This window comes from Rattus norvegicus, chromosome 5, assembly GCF_021556685.1.
Source record: "Rattus norvegicus strain SHRSP/BbbUtx chromosome 5, alternate assembly SHRSP_T2T, whole genome shotgun sequence".
Lineage (NCBI taxonomy): Eukaryota > Metazoa > Chordata > Mammalia > Rodentia > Muridae > Rattus > Rattus norvegicus.
Window position 1 is genome coordinate 127165231 of NC_141538.1, and position 14984 is coordinate 127180214.

The window sequence follows — 14984 nt, forward strand, 5'->3', positions numbered from 1 at the left end:
GAAATTAACACACTCTGCTCCTAGGGAAATGCCTTATAAACCAATAATAAGCTGTCTCTCCAGCAATGGCTGTTGTATGAGCTTTCTACATTACACAGCCAATTATCACAAAGGTATCTGCTTTGAATAAAACGTATTTCATTATCTTCTAGAATAAAAGTCAGATGCTCTGGTGGGTTCAGCAAGGTTTTCTGCTCAAGGACTCCCAAGGACAAATCCAAGGTGTTGGCTGATCTGGAGGCTGAAAGGGGATCTGTCTACCTACAAAGTTTTTCAAGGTGCTGGCTGAGCTGAGGTCCTTGGGACTGAAGAACTACAGGGTTGCTTTTGTTTCTGTCCAGGGCTACTCTGTGCTCCTGATGGATGCTCATAGGTCCTGCCCACGGCCCCTTGAATCTCAACCACGGAAACTTTAAGTCCTTTAAATCCAGTCCAACTGATGCATCCTGACTCCCTGCTTGCCCCAGCTCCCTCTCGCAAAGAGAGGCATCTGTGATTGGGTGGACCACCCTCCTTCCAGCCCAACAGCAGTTGCTTAGGGCTGTTAATGACAACCACCAGCCTCCTCTCGCCAAGTAGCATTGTATCCTCGTGGAATCATCCTCAGAGAGCAGAGGTTAGGAGAGCCATCTCAGAATTCTGCCCACCACGGACACTGTGCCCAGGAACACTGAGACTGTGTCAAGACACACAGGACATAACAGGAACATGCCATCTGCAGTGCCAGGAGGCTGGATGAGGACTACCAGGTATCACATGGGCAGATGGTATGTTCACAGGGAACCCAGAAACAAGCCAGATGGTGACAAGATCCCGACTCAGAATATTTCTTATTGGTGACCCTGCAAAAACCACCTCAGATGGTTATTGGACACCCAAGGTGTCCCGTAGGTAGGCATCTCAGAGCACGGATAGGTAGATCACAGAGCACACAGGATTTCAGCAGAACCAGTAGATAAAAAGGGACCTCTGCTCAAAGTGAGCCCCAGTCACTGAAGAGCATGGCTTTACTATGCAGACAATGAACATAGTTTTAAAGCATAAACCAGATTGTTAAAGATGACCAGAAAAATAAAGGTCAACATTCACAGACCGTCTGCTGATGCTAGACATTATGCTACCTGTGTTTACTCTTAGATCATAGGAGCCTCGGTCTTGCATGGAAAGGGTCCCTTTTACAGATTTATTCAGGTATAATTCACATAGCATAAAACTCATCCACCTAAAGTGTACAATTAAGTATCCTTTAACACACTCAGAGCTGTGCAGCCATGACAATAATTGATTGTTCCTGGAGAGAAGTCCCATGTCATTCAGCATCATGACTGAGTTTCTCCCCTCTCCAGAGCTAGTGGTCAGTTTTCTGCCTTTGCAGATTTGCCTTTTCCAGACAGCTCCTGTAACCTATAAGGCAGAGTCTGGCTTCCTTCATTTTATGTTTCCCAGGTCCATTCGTGCTTTACAATATACGGGGACATTGCTCACACATTACTAAATACTGTCTTAGGGCCATATGAAGACAGTTCGCCTCACTGGTTAATCAACATTGGCTTGCCCTTACCTTTTGGTTGGCACTGCTGCGGACATTCATGTCCTAGTTTGTCATAAGCCTGTTTTCATTTCTCTTGGATATATGTCCTGGGTAGTCATGGACTGGATTCTATAGTTTACTGTATATTCAACTAGTTGGGGACTGAGGCTCAGAGAAGTCAAAACAGCTACACAGGATCATCTGCACAGATCAGGATTAAATCCAAATCCACTCACACAGAAGTTCTATGCCCTCCTGCCTTCGGGTAGACATAAAGTACCTCCAGGACTTCCACCCCTTTCTGACATGGGAGTACCCTGAGATGGAGGGTTCCGGCTGTTAGATGAGCTCTCCTGTCCCAGAGAAGGGGCTGTTCATCATCACGTATGTGAAGGGAGAGAAAGCCTGTGTGGGTGACTAGAGTGAAGTGTCAGGAAACCCCCAGATTCCTGTTCTGTTAGTTGACTCAGACTTGGAGTCGGGATGAACTTCTCAGACTCTGGGAGCTAGAAAGAGACATGCCTTTCCCCATAAGACCCACGACTGGTCGTCTCTGGTGGCCCCAACAATTCCTGGAATTCTGCCTATTCACAGAGAAGCAAGGAACTGGTGCCCAGATTTCATGGTCTAAAAAGGAAAGCACAGCCCATGAGTAAGAAAGGAATTAGAAATTTCAAGACCACAGCTCTCTTGGAACGACCCAGGCTACTGCTTACTCTAGGTTCTGGGCAAGATTCCCAGAGGACCTGAAGCTGGGAGGAGATGAGGCTCACTGGTGCCACTTGAAGGGCTGGTGGAAGCTTTGGCTCCAGAAGACACCTGGGGTGCTCAGACATCTGCACGGTGTCCCTCTGTTTATAGAGATTTGAGATAGATAGAGAAAGATGGCAGCCAGTGTCCTCAACATACTGAATGGAATCGTGGGAAGAGCAGGGACAGCAGGGGTGGTTTGGGCCATGACTGTAACATGCGGCCTTGGCCAGTTCTCTGCCCCTCTTAGCTTGTTTTGTGTCTATAAAGATTGGGGATCCTTGAAGCTCTGAGACTCTGGCCTTGACTAAACCCTCTTTCTTTCTCTCTTCTTCCCATCTCTCGTGATTTAGTTTTGCTCATCTACATGCTCCCACAGGTAGCCAGTAGAACTCCAAATTGTGTTCAAAGTTGCAGGGAGCAGAGGCTATCTGGAATTGCCACCCACGTTCTGACACAGGTCTTCTGAAAAGACCCGTATTCTGTATAGCTCCTGCCCTCGTACCCCTCATCCCTCCTCCTGAACCCCAGCCTGCTTACACGCAACTGTGTCAAAGACCCTGCCATTCCTCGTTCCATTAAACTGCTGTCTGCCTGGGATCTGGCTTCTGCACACCATACCTCCTCTCAGCCAGCACCAGGCCCTAGCACAACTACTGCCACCCAGGATGCCCTGCCTGGCCTCCTGGACAGTCTACAGCAGTGCCGTGAAGGCTGGGTTGATGGTGATAACGTTGTAACTAGCCTGAATGCTCCAATTTTCCTCCCAGTGCTATCACCGGTCTGTGGAATGACCCTGGCCAAGTCTTCCTCCTAGTTGCTCCAGTTTCCCCATAGATGATTGGGCCAATTAGTTACAGAAGCACCACCGTGGATCCCTGATAGGGGAGACAGGAGATCCACGTACTGTCATCTGCTTGCTGGTCACCCTTCATCCTGGGAGAGGCTGAGACCACAGTTCTACCAGCTCACCACTACCCGTGGTCATTTAGCTCAGGACCTGCTCTTGTGTCTGTTTCTTTTCATACTCTGGAAGTTACTAATTTTTCCTTTGGAACAATTGAAGGCCACTTAATTATTGTAGGTGTCTGGGTAACCAAAGAAAACTTAGCTAGCCAGAACTTATATTGTAAGTAGAAAAATCAGTATTTTACCCACAAACCATATAAAAAGCACAATCAACCTTTAAGGTTGCCACTAAAATACCTTGTCTTATTTAAGGTTTTACTGCTGTGAGGAGATATCATGATCATGGCAGCTCTTATAAAGGAAAACCTTTAATCAGGACTGGCTTACAGTTTCAGAGGGCTAGTCCATTATTGTTATAGCAAGAAATATGGCATCACGCAGGCCAATATGGTGCTTGAGGAGGAACTGAAAGCTGTACATCTTGATCCTCAGCAGAAGGAGACTGCCATGCTAGGCCTAGCTTGAGCATCTGAAACCTCAAAGCCCACCTCAACGGTGACACTTTCTCCAACAAGGCCATACCTCCTAATAGTGGCATTGTCTATGAGTCAAACAGTCAAAGACATGAGTCTATAGAGGCTATTTCTATTCAAACCACATTTACTCCCTTATCCCATAGGTGTAGGATAGCCATATCATAATGTAGAAATGTATTCAATCCAGCTTCAAAAGTTCCCACAGTCTATAACAATCTCAACTTGTTTAAAAGTCCAAAGCTCAAAGTCTCTTGAGAGACTCATGCTATCTCTTAACTGTAATCATCTATAAAATCAAAATAAAAGAGCAGACCACGTATTTCCAACATATAATGGCACAGGATATACACTACCATTCCAAAAGGGATAAAAGGGAGCACAGTGAGGAAATTCTGGACCAAAGCAAAGCCAAAACAAGCTGGGCAAACTCCAAACTCTACATCTCTAAGTCTGATGTCAAAAATCTTCAGATCTCCAACTCCTTTCATCATGTTGAATGCAACCTACTTCCCTAGGGCTCATTTCACTCCGTGTTAGCAACTCTCCTTGGCAGGTATCCCACGAGCTCTGGTATTTCCAACATCTTTGGGTCTCCAAGACAATCCAAGGTCTCCAGGCTTCATTTTCACTGCTTCGCACAGAGGCCTCTCTAGGCCTCCATGCAGGGACACCCGTGACACACACCTGGTCTCAGCTGCTTTCCATAGTCATGGAGGGAGATGATTTCATGACCACTTTATCCTTTTTAAAATTATTTTTAAAGATTTATTTATTATGTATAAGTACACTGTAACTGTCTTCAGACACACCAAAAGAGGGCATCAGATCTCATTACAGATGGTTGTGAGCCACTATGTGGTTGCTGGGATTTGAACTCAGGACCTCTGGAAGAGTAGTCAGTGCTCTTAACTGCTGAGCCATCTCTCCAGTCACATTTTCTTCTATCTTGACTCTAAAGCCACATGACTGAAGCTGCCAGGTTCTGTTGCTTGCTGGGGCTGGAACATGGCTCCCCTCATTCAATTTCACCTGCATTAGCTTTCTGATTTGTATGGTCTCCTTCACTGGCTGAGCATGAATGCCCTGTAACTCTGTTTGTAGACCAGGTTGGCCTTGAACTCAAAGATCTTCCTGCCTCTGCTTCCTGAGTGTTGAAATGAGTGTGTACCACCACACCTGGCCCTACGCTTTTCTTTCATTCTTTTTCACAAGTTGGAAACTTACCAGGGTGAGATCTTGCCCTAGGGTCTCCATTTCCTTTGTTCCATTTAACATCAGGCTTTTCTTTCATCTATTTATCTCCTTGAACATAGGATTTAGCTTCATTCCACTTCCTGGTACCCCTTCTCTCCTTGAACTGTACATTTTCTGTTTTTCTTTGCTCAGTTTATTCTTTTCATTATAGATCTGCAGAGGGGTGAACACTACTAACCACAAGACAGAGTCAATGCTCGCCTGTTTTGAGATTTCCTCTGCCAATGCAATTAACTCAAAATTCTTCAATTTAGCCTCAGGCAGACTTTTCAGACAAGGGCAGAAAGCAACCATATTTTTTTTACCAAAATATCACAAGAATACTCTCTAGGGCACATACTAACATACTTCTCCTCTAAAACCTTGTGAGCCAGGCCCCCATAGTTCAAATGACCCTCAGCACCACTGTCTTCCAAGTTGCTACTACGATGGTCCTTTAAGCCCACTTAAAGCATCCAACTGCTTGTCTAGTTCCAAAAGCTACGTTCCTCCCAGCAAAAGAATGGTCAGGCCTATCACAGCAATACCTCATACCAACTTCTGTCTTAGTTGGGGTTTTATTCCTGTGAAGAGACACCATGACCACGGCAACTCTTATAAAGGAAAACATTTAATTGGTGCTAGCTTACAGCTTCAGGGCTCTGTCCATGATGGTGGGAGAGTCAAGGAGGAAAGGACCCTGAAGCGATTGGTCACAGTGCTTCAGGGACCCATGAGGGCAAGTGCTCCACCTCCTTTGCCTGTTTTCTGTAGTCCCTGATAGAGAATAGTCCCGCACACACCTAAGGAGAGTCTTTCTACATCAATTAACCTAATAAGACAATCTTCCCAGCCATTCCCAGAGGCTCATCTCCAGAGTGATTCTAGATTCTGTCAAGCTATCAATTAACACTAACCGTCACAACGGTGAGCCCTAGGTAACTATCCTGCAAGTGGTAACAACTCAGACAATGACAATCTAGATAGCACAGGATATCTGATTTCTATTTGTGTCTGTGTGTGTATACACATGTGTGCATGTGCACATGCATATGTGTGCACACACATGTGAAATCCAGCGGTCTACTTTGGGTAGACTCAGAGCCATCCACCTTGTTTTCTGAGACAGAGCCTCTCATTGGACCTCAGACAATAGGCTGGACTGGCCAGTAAGCCTCGGGGATCCTCCTGTCTCCATCTTCCTCGTTCTGGGATGACAGTCACATGACACCATACCCAGCTTTTCCTTACGTGGGTTCTAGGAATCAAACTCTGGTCCTCATACTTGTACAGCAAGCACTTTATCACGTGAACTATCTTCTTGGCCTTTATTTGTTACTTTTAATTCCTACAGTAGATCTTTCTGCTATGCTAAGTCAACCAGGAAGAAACTGTAACCTGCCATGTGCTCTATTCTTCCAACCCTGCCCAGCTGGCCTTGTGTTGGCCTCTGTCCTTCTCCCATGCTAGCCCTGATGGCTCCTCAGTGCTTGGTGGCTTGTCTGTCACCTCATACCTCTTTTGTCTCTCTTATGCTACCTCTGGGAATCCGACACCCTCAGGAGCCCCTCCTTTTCTGTCAAGCACAGGTCATTACCACTTATCTTGTCTTCTAAAGAGAAAAGGTAGACAGAGGTCACACAGCCAGAAAAACCTGGCTTCTTCCTCCCTGTGTTCAACAGAGGAGAGGACTCCCCCCGCCCCAGGAAGTACAGAGCCTGACTCCAGCCCCCACCAAACCCTGTGGGAAGCTGGGGATCCTATGCCATGGTGGCTAGATATCCATTAGCCATGCTCAAAAGAATAGTTCTTGTTCCTGATTCCATGTCCAAGATAGAACCTCATTCCCATGCATGCTCACAGTTCCTAATTCTAAGCCAACTCATTTTCTAGAAGGTTCCCTGGAGCCTTCTGTGGAACATAAGCCACCATCCTGGATTTCCACCACCATTCAGCCATACCCTGAGCATTTGTGAGATCCACCTAACCAATAATCATGTCTACTGATTTGTCCTTGGAAGTGGGTTCCATATCTACCCCTCTCCTCTCCATGCCCAACCCCCTTATGTCATCCTTCCAACAACCCTGAGATCATGGCGGCCTAATGAACCTTGCCCCCTCAATTCACCTTGCTCCGCTACAGCTGGACTACTCTTTGCCGTGTCCCTACGAAAGATCCTGCCCCTAGTCTGGAACACAACTTGATTAAAGTTATTCAAAAACAGCCAGGTTGTGGTGGTGCTTACCCTTAATCAATCAGCCAGGTTGTGGTGGTGCTTACCCTTAATCAATCAGCCAGGTTGTGGTGGTGCTTACCCTTAATCCCAGAACTTGGGAGGCAGAGGCAGGTGGTTGTCTGTGAACTCGAAGCCAGCCTGGTCTACACAGTGAGTTCCAGGGCTACCCAGCACAGCTGGCCTTCTATTGATCTCTGTCTTTCTCTCATGCTTGGTGGCTTGTCTGTTATCTTGCCACCTCTTTTGTCTTTCTTCTGTGTGTGTACAGAGAAACTCTGTCTCAAAAATAAATACATACATACATACATACATACATACATACATACATACATACATAAAATAAACTTATGCAAAACCAAACTTAATGTTAGGATATTGTATTGCCTCAGGAAACTAAAAAAAAGGACAAATACTAAGACCTGGGTATCTTAACTCAAACACTATCAGAATTTAAGACCTGGGTATCTTAACTCATACACTATCAGAATATTCACTTTTTTCCCTCATGCTGAAGTCAGTACCCAGAGCCCTCCACATTCCAGGTGTGACATCAGGCCTTTGTGACAAATACCTGAGAGGAACAGTTTAAAGGGAGGAGGGATGTCTTCCCCCTCGTGAGTAAACAATAGTCAGTCCATGGGCTGCTAGCTTCTTTGTTTGCTGGCATACAACAAGGCAGAGCACGGCAAAGGAAGCTGCTTACTTTATGGCTGACAGGAAGCAAAGAAAGATAGGAAGGAGGCAGGGCAACTCCCAAGAGCATGCCCCAGTAACTGTGTCCCCCAGGTACACTAATTAAAGTGTCTAACACTTCCCAGAATAACAACAGTAACTAGAGGCCACACCTTCCACACACAAGCCCGAGGGAGATATTTTATATTCAAACCATAGCAAGTGTTCCCCCACCAAGTGATACCTCAGGTCTGCCATAGAGATTGTGTTATCTAAGCCATGTACTGAGCTCATTGTCTTTTCATTCACACCAGTATCCTCAGGATCAGAAACTGTGCTGATTTTTTATCAGCTTGACACAAGCTGGAGTCATCATTGGAGCAGAGAAGTTCAGCTGAGAAAATGCCTCCATCACATTGGTCTATGCAGACCTCTGAAGGTTTCCTTGATTGGTGATTGATGTAGAAGGACCCAACCCATGATGTGCAGTGCCATTCCTGGGCTGGCTCCTGGGATAGTAATGCAGGATGAGTCAGCTAGAAGAGGGAAACCTAGTAAGCAGCACTCTTCCATAGCCTCTGCTTTAGTTCCTGCCTTCAGGTTCCTGTCCTGACGTCCTTCCATAATAGACCATAGACTGTAAGCTGAAATAAACCCTTTCCTTCTGAAGCTGCTTTTGGTCCTTGTGTTTATAACAGAGATAGTGACCTAAGACAGCAACCTTGCCCACTGAGCACCCCACTTTCCTGGCTTGGTCAAACTGTCTCTCCTGAGTAGCCATTACCACCACTGGTTCTCAAACGCAATCCCAAGGACAGATGCTTGAATAAGGTGCCCACCGCTGCACAGGTCACTTGAGATCATATAGCAAATAGTCACTCCTGTATATCAGGACTGCTGTAATTTGACTTCTCCTCCCAAAACTCATGCTGAAATGTAACTGCCACCCTGATGGTAGTGAAAGGCAAAACCTCCATAGAAGATGAAATCATGAGGCACCTTCATGATGGTTGGGGGCCATTTATGATTGGGAATGACTTTGCTCTAAAACTAAACTCAGTTCCTCTGCTCTTTCTGCCCCTGCCACATTTCACTCGGAGCAAGTTGTTATTAACTGCATAACGCACTGGTTAGCATAGCACCCACAAGGGAATGGTCCTGCTAGCTGGACCTCTATAGTCAGTCTCAGAGACGGTCATAAGGGGAGATGCTTATTTGAAAGTAACTGAATAGATTGTCAATATGTGACATTTCAAATTCATTTTTCTAGCTAATATTTTCTAGTTTTTCACTACCCCAGCGATACCTTCCCCAAGAGGAAGGAGCTATTTTTTTTCCCTGAGAGGAAGCAGGTTTGGAGAGATAGAATAAAATCCCTCAGATACACCCCCTTCTGAGGGTTTCTCGGGGAGGCACGGCTGTGGCCTTTCACAGTCTGGCTTACTCTGAGTTCATCCAAACCCAGGCCTGTGCAATCTCTGTGCTTGGACCCTGAAAAGTTGGAAACCGTTGTGAGTTGGAGTACCCTGCTGCCACATCCCTTGTCCTTCAAACTCCTTTTCTTCTCAGGCCAGGCACTGGTTTCCTGATGAAGCTCTTCCTAAAAGAGATGAGCCCCTCCCTTTGGGGGTCTCCTACTTCCCCTTGACCAGACCCAATATGATAGAGATTTTTCACCACTCTTACTCTGTGTGTGGTTTGGTGACTCACCGTTAGTATGTCCTCGATGCCTTTGACTATGACAGTCAATGAGGGCTGCATGGATGCTTACAGGAAGTGTGAAGGGCAAGTATTTGGAAAAATTGCAAGGCTGTCGTCCCTTTGCCGTTGTTTATTGTTTATTTTTTTTTCTTTTTTTTTCAGAGCTGGGGACCGAACCCAGGGCCTTGCGCTTGCTAGGCAAGCGCTCTACCACTGAGCTAAATCCCCAACCCCTATTATTATTATTATTATTATTATTATTATTATTATTATTATTATATAAGTACACTGTAGCTATCTTCAGACACACCAGAAAAAGGCATTAGATCCTATTGTAGATGGTTGTGAGCCACCATGTGGTTGCTGGGATTTGAACTCAGGACCTCTAGTAGAGCAGTGAGTGCTCTTAACTGCTGAGCCATCTCTCCAGCCCTGCCATTGTCTCTTTAGGCAGACTCCCATGTTTGGCAACACTCAGATGAGCTTGGCCCAGCTGGGGCTCAAGGATGTCACTAGGCTCTGGTTTGATCATGTCCTTCAAGTTCGTGTGCTAGAAAGTGATCCTGTACACCAGTGCTGAGAGGCAGAGTAGCTAGGTCATGAGAGCTCAGTGCTGGTGAGAGACATCCTTGTAGAACATCAGGCTTCTCCTCTCACTTTCTCTTGTCCATCCCCCTCTACTTTGAATGATGCTACAAGAAGTCCCTCCCTGCATGTGGGCCTCGTGATCTTGGACTACAGGATGCAAACCTCTGCTTTCAAAAATTTCCTAGTCTTGGATATCATATATGGTATCTCAAAACGAACGAAGGCAGACATTGTAATGGGAAATGTGGGGCTGCTCCACAAACAAGTGCAAGGACGCTCGGAAGAAATGTTGAAGAGCGAAGAGGCTAGAGCAGCTTGAAGAGAAGGTGAAGAAAAGCGTGGATCTCCATAATGGCAGGTGAGGGCTCAGAATAAAAGAACTCGCCAGACAGCCAGGGGCTTAGAGATGACTCACAAGAGTGTGACCACAATGTCGGTAGAAACGTAGACAGTAAGTGTTAGAAATGAGCAACATAGTGTTGGAGGCCGGAACTTTCTTATACATCTTTCTTATAAATTGGCAAAAAGCCCTGTCTGAATTGTATTGCTTCCCTGGGACTCGATGACAGGTAGAGTTTGAGGTGTGTGGACTCAGGTGTATGGCAGACGAAACCTTAGGTAAGCTATTCAAGTCGCCACATAGCTGCCTTCAACTGCACGCGGTTAGCATTTGATGACAGCAGCAGACATGGTGGGTGGCCGTGGCAGAGATGAGGTTTCAGAGCTGCTCGGATGGAATGATGGCTACATCCCGAGTGGCTGGATGGAACCTTATTCTTCCCACAAGCTCCTGCCCTGTGGTAGTGTAGACCAGGACTGCCAGCGAGTGGGAAGCACAACACGCTGTGTCAGGATTGGAGTGGTGTCCAATTGCTGCCCCGTGGTGAATGTCTAAACTAGGTCATAAGTCCTAGGCTTGAGGCGCAGTGCACTCTTCTACCTGTCCTGGCCTGCCGAGGCTCGGAAGGCTCGGGTGAACTCTTACCTGCCGGAAGGAGCAACCATCCTTGGCATGAGCTGGTGCCGTGGAGGCCTCAGACTTGGCTGATATGGTTACAAGGCAAAGAAGCACTCCCCTTTGTCACAAAGCCTTCCAGAGAAAAACAGAGCACTTCCCGAGACATTCTCTGATACCCTAGCCTGACAGGACTTTATATCAAATGAAAGATACAGGCAAGGACTGAGGAGGTGGTAAAGTGTACCCACCTATTCAGTGGGTGAAGCACTTGTCATCCAAACATGAGGACCAGAGTCCTGTCCCTTCAACTCATGTAAAAAGTTGGGTGTGGTAATGTGACCCCCATAGTCCCAGTGCTGGGGGAGGGGGGCAGTAGATGGACCCTTTGGGATGACTGCCTAGAGCCAATTTCACCTAATTGACAAGCCCTGGGTTTCAGTGAGAACCTGTGTCAAAAACCAAGGTGGACAGCTAATGAAGAACTCAGGTGAGGTTGACCTTTGGCCTCCACACGCATACATATTTGTGTGCACACACGTACCTTAGAAAATACACACACACGCAAGAACATTTTAAGCTAGGCTTATGTATAAACATAGAGATACAAATAAAGACTAGAAAATAAAATACATTACGGAAGGAGCATTACGTCACAACCAAGTTGGTCTTTTTTCTAAACTGCTAGAACTTAACACTCCAAAATGAATCCAGCAAAAATCAGTAGCTCTTCTATATATTAATAATGAACACCACGCTAAGAAAGGAATCAGGAAAACATTCCCATTCACAGTAACCTCAGAAAAGACAAACAAACGCTCAAAAATAACACCAAAAACAAAACAAACAAAACCCTCAGGAAGAGAAAGACTTCCAAAATGAAGGAAGACATTAAAGACACTAGAAGAAGAAAAAACCCTTCCCATGCTAATGGATTAGCAGAACTAATATTTATTTTAAAAAAAGATAGAGAGACCTGTAGTTTCAACACAATCATCATTAAAACTCCAGTGGCTCTCTTTACGGAACTAGAAAATAAATCCCGAATGAACACGGAAGCATTAGGCCTGGAAGAGCTTCAGCACAAAGAACAATGCTGGAGATGTCACGCCTAACTCCTAATTCTACAGCAGGGCCATGGTACCAAACCAGCACCCTGCTTCCACAACAGAAGACACACTGACATAGAAAGAAGGACCCAGAGATAAAATCACACAATTATAGCCACCTGGTTTCCAACAGAAGTGCTAAAAACATACACTGGGGGAAGACACTCTCTTCAACAAATGGCGCTGGAGGAACTGGGTACCCACATACATGTAGAAGAATCACGCTAAATTCCCACACCTCACTCTAAACAAAAATCAGTTTAAAGGGACCAAAGACTTTAATGTAATGCCCAGTATTTAGTAAAATACTAAAGGAAAACACTTCAAAACAAGGTCTTTCTGTAAGGGACTGTAATGGGGCAGGAAATAATCGTAAGAACTAAGAAATGAAGCTTCCCAGCAATGTGAGGAGTCAGGAAGCAGCCTCAAAGCTGGGGGTGGCGATGCACACTGTAATCCCAGCACCTGAGAGGCAGAGCGGGGATCAAGGCCAGCCCAGCTGTAGAGTGAATTCAAGGTCTACCAGGGCTACAGGAAGTGGAAGAAAGAGGGAGAAGAAAAGGAAAAGAAAGGAGGAGGGGGAATGGAATAAAGAAAGGAGGAAAGGAGAAAGAGAGAGAGAGAGAGAGAGAGAGAGAGAGAGAGAGAGCCTGCCAAAAACAGGAGGGAAACAATTGCCAACTCTAAATTCACAGATAGTTCTCAAAATAAAACTATTTGGGGAGGGGGCGGGAAAAATGGCTCAGCGGTTAAGAACATTGACTGCCCTTCCAGAGGTCCTGAGTTCAATTCCCAATAACCACATGATGGTTCACAACTACCTGTAATGGGCATCGGATGCTCTCTTCTGGTGTGTCTGAAGACAGCGACAGTGTACTCACATACATAAAATAAATAAATCTTTTAAAAAAAACATATTTGGGGAAATCCTCAACATCTTTAGCCATCAGGGAAATGTGAGGTTCCACCTTGTCATAATAGCCAGAATAACTATCGCTAAGAAAGCAAACAGCAATTGTTGGCAAGGGTATGCAGGGAAAGAGGAGCTATCTACTGCTGGGGGGGATATAAGTTAATAGTCACTGTGGAAATCAGTGCAGAGGTTACCACAAACAAACTAACTAACTAACTAAAAACAGGTCACCGTGTAAGCCAGCTAAACTCCTCCTGGTCCATTCCTAATAGACTTTAAGCCAGCGTACCACAGGGACACCTGCACAGTATGTTTATTGTGGAGGCACGATTAACACTGTCCAAGTCACAGAATCAGTCTAGATGTCTCCATTGGCAGATGAATGGATAAAGTCATAGATGTGCATACATCAGAGTTTTGTTCTGTCATTCAGAACAAAAGTATGCAACATCCGAGAATATTTGTAACTGGAGATTACAATATTGAGTAAAACAGACTCAGAAGGAAAAGTATAACTTTTTTCAGATGTAGAATGCCTACATATATGCACGTGTGTGTGTGTGTGTGTGTGTGTGTGTGTGTGTGTGTGTGTGTGTATAAGAGTGTTAAAATAGAAGGGAGACATTTGGGAAGAGGAAGTAGAAGGGGCAGCAATGGATGTCATGGGGATAAATATGATCAAAGTACATGATAAGCATTTGATAAACCCGTTAAGCTTTAAAATAAATAAAAGTTAAGGAAAAAGAAAAGAAATTGCTGGGTGTAGTGACTCACACCTTTAATCCCAGCACTCAGGAGACAGAGGCAGTAGGTTATCTGTGAATTCAAAGACAGCCCAGTCCTCATATGGAGTTCCTGAACAACCAGGGTTATATAGATGCCCTGTCTTGAAAAAGAACTTTAAAAATGAATCGGAGTTTCTAATCTCAGGCACTGTTGACATTTTTGTTGTAGGGTACAGGTCTGTGCATTGTAGAATGTTTAACAACACCACAGTGTCTATCCACCAATGCTAGTAGCACACAGAGACCCAGAGGCGAGTCCATCAAAGGGGTCTCCAGACACTGCTAATATGGTGTTAGGAGCAAGATTTACCCTCAGTCACAAACCACTGACACAGGCAGAGGAAGAGAGATCTCTGTGAGTTCAAGGCCGGCCTGGTCTACATTGTGAGTTTCAGGACAGCCAGGGTTCCATACCCTGTCTCAAACAAACATCACTGACAAACAGCTTCGACCACAGAACAAATAGGAAAAATACTACTAATTTATACTCATGAGAAAGCATTTAATAAAATATAATACTAACTCACGAATTCTTTTAAAAATTAGAGGGCTGGGGATTTAGCTCAGTGGTAGAGCGCTTACCTAGGAAGCGCAAGGCCCTGGGTTCAGTCCCCAGCTCCGAAAAAAAGAACCAAAAAAAAAAAAATTAGAAAAACATGAATAAAAGAAAACAATTTGATTTGAAAGTGTGTACTTTAGCCAAACATGGTGGTGCACACCTTTAATCCCACCAGTCAGTAGGCAGATGCAGGAGGATCTCTGTGAGTTTGAGGCCAGCCTGGTCTACATAGCAAGTTCCAGGACAGCCAGGGCTACATAGTAAGACCTTGTCTCAAAAACAGATAAAAAAAATACATTTAAAACAAATTAAATTGGATATCTACAAAAAAGAAATCATAATAATAATTAAAGGTAGAATACTAAAAATACTAAAGATAGAATACTAAAAAAAAAGTTCCCTTTACATGAAAAAAGTGAAGGACATTTTCCATTATTGATGTTTTATTAGTGGTCCTAGCCAATGCAATATGGTGTGAAAAGGAAATAAAAGCAACAATGAATTTT